The following is a 7,789-nucleotide window of genomic DNA, read 5'->3' on the forward strand; positions in this document are numbered from 1 at the left end:
GACTTGAGCTCTTTGCCAGCCCTAAATTCCACAGGCAGCTCCATCTTCACAGCTGTGTTTTGTGAAGCTGGTTATCCTTGGAGGATTCTGCCAACCAGCAGCAGAATGTAACTCATACCGGCAAATGCTTCTGCTTCTGCTCTTGTTTGCTGGAGGCTGATGTGCTGCAAGCTGCCATGCTTTGCTAACGTGTTTCCTGTCAAAACAGGTGTGTTCAGAATTTTTGACTGCTAAAGCAGTGGAGTTGGATCCTATATCCCAGTCTTCATTGAGCTTTATTTCCCCTGGGGGATTTAAGTGATTGTCGCAGTGCTGCTGTTCTTTCTGTTGCCTGTCTGGCATTAGGAAAACACTGCTGTGTACACAGCACTTATCCCAGAGAGAGACCGGTCTTGGCCACGTTTCTATGCCTTGTACTTAAAATTAATGCTGTTTGCCACTCTATACAAGTGATGGAGAAATCTACCTTGAATGCCTTTATTTGGATACTTCATTTTTATTGTAGTAACACTTTCTTCCTGCTTGGAGCTTTGCCTTCCTTAGGAAAGTGACATCAGTGGCCTTACTATTTGGAGTAAGCTGAAAAATTCAAGTTACGGAAGTAAGAGCTATGCAGTAAGAGACTTTACAAAAGGCAGCAGGGCAGTAAGAAAGGTGCTGATGTGTGTGCATGGTGCAGCCAACTTTTGTGTTGGCCGTTAACAACAGTGCAGCCATTAACTGTGGGTACCGCCGCTGCAGGGAGAGTGGTGAAAAAGACTGAACTGAGCTGGGGGGGGCTGGTTGTTTAGCAGCAAGGTGCCTGAAAACATTGCTGACGGCATAGTGCTTGCTGCTGTGGAGTACGAGACTCCTGGGCTGCATAAATAACAGTTTGGCGGTAGTGACGCTAGGGCCATGGTGGTTTAAGGACATCTACAGACAGATTTGCAGGTAGAGGTAATTGCTTTTATTAAACGAATAAAGTGGTTAAAAATAGACAACCATTAAAGTATATAGCCTTGAGATCTGAAACAGAAGCAGCAAGCCTCAAACCAAAATACAGCTTCAGAAGCGTTGCTCTGTCTGCAGTAAGGTACTCCTGATGCAGGAACAGATGCTGTTGATGGCTGGGCAGTGCTGCAAAACAGGGGATTGTTCTGACACCCGTTCGGGGAGTTGCTGCTATTTCCTCTGTATTAGATCAAAGAAAGGCCAAGCAACATCCTGATCCTTGCGGCGCTCACGAGGGGGGACAGACGTGCGCTGAAACAAGCCTGACAGGCAGGAGGTCAGAGGCCAGCTGGCACGCAGGCACTTGGATCTGGCTTGCTGAGTTTGCAGAGTGTGCGGGACGGAATCTGGACTTTGGATACAGCAATAATAAATGTTAACTTGCGTCTGTGATAAGACAGTGTTCCTTCTATCACGCTTCTACTATTAGTTCTTGCACAGAGAAACCAGCTGATTGGTACCCAGTGCAATTAGAGATAAGCTGTAAAGGGGATGTTGTTTTCCTTGGGGTTTGTTCTTCTGGGTTTTGCTTGCTCTTACCAAACGTATGTGAAGGTGCAACGCCCCTAGCAGAGATTTAACGAATCAGTATTGGTGTGCTGCTTCAGGCCTGTAACAGAGTTTTCAACGCTGCAAAGTTAAGTTTTCTGTTTGACTGCAGTGTGCAACTTTGTCAAAATTCTTCAGTTCTCATCTGGAGTGATCTTGTTTCACAAGCAAGTATTTTAACCTTTGAACTTGTTTGACCCTGATGAGACTGCTGAGATAACCGACAATTGTATTTACTGTTGTTTAAAATACTTCCTCTGCCCCCTGAGTCTTCAGAGCAAACAATATTGGGCAATACCACTATGGGGTGACTGGGCATCTCAGCCATCTTGTGGGATTGGTAGGATTGATTATAAGTTGGGGGAGACAAAAAAAGAAAATGCATTTTGGCTTGGGTAGGTTTCTAAATACCACAGCTGTCACCCAAAAAGGGTTATGCCATCTTCCAAGTTGTCGAAGCTGCTTAGAGGTAAGACAAGTTGATACTACGTAGACATAACACGTTTGAGGGAGAGTCACAGTAATAAACTTGGAAGTGTAAAAGTTGATAGGATAGAACAAAAGATAGAATCTGATGATATTTTTTTTTTATTTTTGTTCCCCTACTCACAAGCATACGAAGTATCAACTGGTCTATAAGTTAGCCAATTTTCAGCTGCTCATTTAAAGCGCAAATGACATTGATCCATTCTAGGCATGAGTCTGTCTTCGTTATTTATAAGATGAGCTTGTACTTCCTCTAGAATCAGCGTGTCTGTGCAGGTTATTCTAGAATAGAGAATTCATGTGGAGATGGGCTGCAGTAGTCTTTTCACTTTCTTGCCCATTTCCACCTGTGGATACTGGATTTTTGGTCAGTCCTGGTAAAGATACATTTATTTTACAAGGTCTGATGCTCTTAATGCTTGTTAGGGCTGATTCATCTCTTGCAACCGTCCTGCCATCCAGTGCAGTTTCAGAGCAACCCTTTGCTACCTGAAGAATACCTGAAGACGTACAGAGCTATCCTCAAAATCATTCAGTATGTCTTGCCTCTAATGCTTGAAAGCCTTCCTATACTTTAGACTGTCCAGAGTAATGGAGAAGCCATTAAAAAATACAGTTCATTAATGAGCCTGGGCCTGGGGAGGAACAGATGGTCAAAATTCCTGAAGTTTGGTAAGCTCATGAAGGAGGTGATATAAAAAAACTGCCTGAAAGTGGAATCAGTGGCTCAACAAATCCCTCCCAATCCTTATGTCAGCAAGGATTACTTTAGGTCTTAGTACTGCCACCGCAATGAGAAGGTCTTTATTGTTAATTAAAAAAGCCCAAAGCCCTGGCGCGCTGGGATATTATATGATCTCTGCCCAGTTGGTTCTAAGCCCGGAGCTTGTTCTGTTTGCAAGCCCCGATTGCCTCAGACAGAGGATTCCCCACCCTGGAAAGAAGGAAGATGATACTGCTTGGCTAATGCAGCCAGGGAGACACCTTGTTTGTCTCCTCCAAAGCGTGCAAGACACTGACTTGTACCGTGTTCCCCAAAAGGCAGAGATAGTGATATGCCATCTCCTCCTAACAAACGCTGCTCACTTGAGTAAGTTCTGAATCGGAAAGGTGAGCTTACCAGGTTAATGTACTTGGTATTTTTAAGTCTGGGTCTTTAGCTGCATTAATCTGAGTTAGTATTGAGAGAAGAAACACATACGTGACAGTTGAGAAACTGAGTAATATGATTTCCCCCATCTTGCGTAGTATTGAAATATGGACCAAGGTTTTTCTAGTAGAACTAAAAGGGCTAAAGTTTTAATTTCTGTATCCAATGTATATTTCAAAGCATCAGTTTGTCACAATGGACAGATGCAAATAGCCTGAGGTCTGTCCTAAGCCAGTGTAACTATTGCCAGAGGACCCCAAAAAGGGCTGAATCCAAAGCAGAAGGAGCAAGCACCCAGTGCTGGGTCTCTGCAATGTGATGCTGAGAGAGGTCCAGAAGCAGATCAGGTCTTTCCAGAATACAAAATGTTTTCCTTTAAGCCTGTCCTTTTGCTTAAAGTCTCTCTTCTTAGAGTTAGTTGGAGTGGGGGGTAGAGTCGCTGCATGAACTGGTGGATTATCACCGTGTTTCTAACCAGCTATGAGTGCCTTAACGGGTACTGTTTGCTCCGGATGAAGAACGGGATCCCAAGCTCGGTGTCGGGTTTTATTGCCATGTCCAGCAGCCCAGGTCTGTGGCGCACGTCCAGCAGTGAGTGGGAGATGGTGGGGGCTGCAGGGACACGTAGCCCCTGGCTGGGTAAGCAGTCTGCCTGCCGGTGGCACCCGGGAGGTGTCCAGGCAGGAGGAAAAGTCCCACCACCATCTGGTCCGGGAGCTGTCTCCTCTTTACGTGACTAACTGTGTCTCTGCTACGTGCTGGGACGAGGCTGTCTGCTGGGCTGCAGTAACCTGCGGTGACGGGAGGAAAGTCGTGAGCCAAAGTAGTTGTGACAAGGGGTTGTTCTGGGCCCTGGTGCAACCCAAAACCCCCTTTCGTTACATGTGCTGTCTGGGGCACTCGTCACTGAGGATGACTGTGCCCGCGTTCCCAGAAGCTGCTGCTCTGAAGCAGCTTGCCAGCAGCTTGCTGACTTTTTGCCCCGTTCCAGAAGCAGTATTTCAGCCCAGCTAGGGTGCACCCAGCCCGAGCTGAATGCAGCTTCTACTTGGATTTTCGATCTACTGCCAGGGAAAAAAAAAAGGGGGGGGGGGGGGGCGGGGAAGGAAGAAAAAAAAAAAAAAAACTGCGAGAAAATGGTGACGCAAGAGGGCTAGCCTCTTCTTTCTTCCTCATAAAATGTTCTCCATGCTCACTTTTTGGGGAAGATGTGAACAAAACCATTTTGCCCCTTGTACAGGCTTTGGGCATGTCCCAAAGTCTCAAGTCTGCAAGATACCGAAGATCTATTTGTCTCCAAGATCAGATCAACTTCTATGTGGAAAGACATCTTGAAATAGGGATCTGATTAAAAAAAAAAAAAAACAACAATTTAAATGCTTAGTCAGATCAGTGCTCTGCCAAGGATTAAAGAAGAGTTCAGAAAGAATTTTATTCAACAAAAAAAATGCATTTACAGAAGTGACCGACGTGGAGATCAGACCAACCCTGGGGGTGACCCAGTCGCTTGTGTTCTGCTTTACCTCCAAGTGAAACACTTCATGGGGTAACCGTTCCCTCAGCCCCGGGGACTCTCAAACTTCAGTCCTGAACCTTCTCTGGGATTCTGCACGAAAAAAGCTAGAACAGATTCTTCAGTGTTAACCTTCTCATGGTTTTCAATGAACCAGATGAAACTTTCCATGTTTCTGTAATGTAAAAAAAAAAAATAATCCACAGTTACTGGTAATTTCCATTATTTATGAACACATTTCCCTGAAAACTTTCTCTCCAGGGATAGGATGTGAAATACCCACTTAAACAATAGAGAAAAGGGACTTTCTAAACAAAATAACGAAGCTGGCAACATATCAAGAACTCTACATTGACATAGCTGAATCAAAAATACATCTGAAATGCTTGAGAGGTCATTTACCGTGGTGTTATGATGTAGGTAATGTATTTTTCAGGCAAAAAAAAAAAATTTGTATTTTTCCCTTTAAAGCACTGAGCTCTTTTTATTGTAAAACACTGTATTCACATACGATTTTCCAAAATAATAACCTCAAGGAACAGTTCCACAATTTGTCTTTTCTTCAGGCAATGCTGCTGTTTGTTTTTTTTAATCTTTAAAAGATGGAGAACATATTTGTCTTGTTATGAGCCAATGAAGATAAACTCGTTTTTCCATTTGAAAAAGGCGCACAGTTCTAGCAAGCGTCATGAATCCAGGCATCTTTTCCAGAAAGTAGGATGGTAAAGCAACAGCAGAAACAAAGCGCAAATAAACTGTTGGTAACTGCTCTGTTTACGCAGACCTTACAATTGTCCTCCCCTTGGCAACTTCAGTAAAGCGTGAATCTTAAAGTCCCAATTCAAGGGCGATATTAATTACAGGTCAAGTTGAATGCTGGTGTACATTTTCTATTTGGGGAAACGACATGAGATACAAAATATTAAAGCAATTTTGTGTTTGCAGGAAAAGGGCCATCCCCAAAGCACCCTTTTCCTCAATGAAGCAGCTTGGCAGATAACTATAGATCTACTAAAAGATCCAAATGTGACAGGGGGCAGCTTTAGTTTCAAAAGTAGCCACTTGAGGTTCCTCGTTCTACAAAGCTTTTTATGCCCATGTTTGCTCATGTGAGCCTGACCACGGGCTTTTACAGAAAAAAATAATATCTTGTTCAGCAGGATGCACCTCGCTATTATTTTTTTAAAAAAATTGCTAAAGCTCCTAGGATGAGTCATGTTTTAAGGCAGATTTACACTTCACAATTTTGCTAATTGAAGGCCAGATTGCCTAATGCTTTGCGGGACTGAGCCGATGTTACAGAAAGCATGAAGTCGTGTGAGGTTCTTGCCAGATAAGAGTTGGTGTATTTTGTCTGGCCGGAGCCTGCGTTTGCTCAGCACGGTTAGGTGCAAGCCGCGTCTCTTCAGTTCACATAGCAAATGAGACAGCCGAGGCTGCTTGTGCTTTCTGAGCCAAAAATACCTAAATATTGTTCAATTTGGAACTTAGAAGTGGGTGGGTGTAGCAGCAAGCGCATGTGATCAGTCTGAACACTGCGATAGGGAAATGCTGTTTAACCTGTGGAATAAATAGCCCAGGATGTTCATAAAACCATTCTGTCATCTGATGAACCTAAAATGAAAGGGATGTGGCAAGCCTCGAGTCTGCTAGCTTGGAAAACATGCTCAGAAAACAAAACATGTTGCAGACCGCAAACCCACAAAAGAAGTTTTAACAACAGACCTTGCAAAAATTTGCTGTGTTGCAAAAGCGGGAAATCCCAATTCAGTGTTTGATAGAAATATAATCTAATAATGTATACAACTTCGAAGGGAAACAATAAAACAGAAGATTTTGCAGGGAGAGAGAAAGAAAAAGATCTGAAGTTATCACTAAAATGTGATGTACAAAAACTGAAGTAAACATATTGTTCAGAACGCTCACTCTTACTAGAAATAGCGTTACAGAAAACACCCCCAGCCAAATCGTAGCAGATATATATGCATTTTTAAAGGAAACTTAGAAAGCCCTCGTAAAACCGTGTAGAGATTAAAATAATGAGACGATCTGTATAAGACCACTGATATGTTCAGAAATGGAAGCTGGAAGAAGGGTAAAGTTATGATAACTTCTACCACCCCACGGTGGAGAAGGAGATCCTTCCAGCTCCTTTCATCTAGAAAGGGAATGGTTGAATTCTGCCCCCGGCTAATTACGAGGGAGGCCTGGAACAAGGACCCCTGAGTCCATCCCCTGGAGCCTGTGGAGTCACTGCAGACCTCTCCACTGGAATCTAAATCAGAATTTGGCAGTAAAACAAGAGTTTCTGATGACACAGCAAAAACCAGCTTCCTTGGGCTTTTTTTTTTTTTTTTTGAAGTTGTTTTGACCAAAAAAAAAAAAAAGTAAGGCAATCAGTAATTCATTAGAGGGTGGCAAAACATGACTGAGAAACAGAGCAAGGGCATAAAACTTTATGAGCAGAGAGGTTTTTGCCGACGGGTGCGGGTAGAGATACATAAGGTGAAGTAGGCTGGTAACAGATAAGAGTGTGCCCACAGCCCAAGGTGTGAGGCCACAATCACAGCGGGCCAGGAGGAGGAGGAGGAGAGCCGGTGTCCCACCGGCTTGGGAAACACCAGCACCGGGAGCAGATGGAGCTGGGACGGACAGGACGGGGCGGTTTGGGGTTCGGTGTCCGGGTACGGCCGCGGTGCCACCCCTGCAGCTGCTGCTGGGGCCGTGCGGAGGGACGCTTCGGCCACACGCTTCTGGTCAAGCGCGATCCAAAGCGCTGCAAACCAACGGCACCGGGTGGTGGACGAGCAGGTCCTGGGCTCGCTCCCCGTCCCGTGAAGGCATCGGGGCAGCAGCGAGAAACAGCCCCCGAGCTCGCCGGCAGCCGGCGACACACGGCGAGGGGACGAGGTGCGACGCGGGACACCTTGCCCCGGGGCGGTCGTGCTCTAGAGCGGGCACGGACACGCCGGTGCCCCGGGCCAGGGCAGCGCTGCCCTTCCCCGCGCTGCCGGGCCGGGGAGGGGGAGAACGGCCCGGCTCCGCCCGCGGGGCCGCGCTGCTGACTCAGCCGCGGGGGGGCCCGAGGGCGCCCCGGC

Source organism: Chroicocephalus ridibundus, chromosome 7 (genome assembly GCF_963924245.1).
Source record: "Chroicocephalus ridibundus chromosome 7, bChrRid1.1, whole genome shotgun sequence".
NCBI classification, from domain to species: Eukaryota; Metazoa; Chordata; class Aves; order Charadriiformes; family Laridae; genus Chroicocephalus; species Chroicocephalus ridibundus.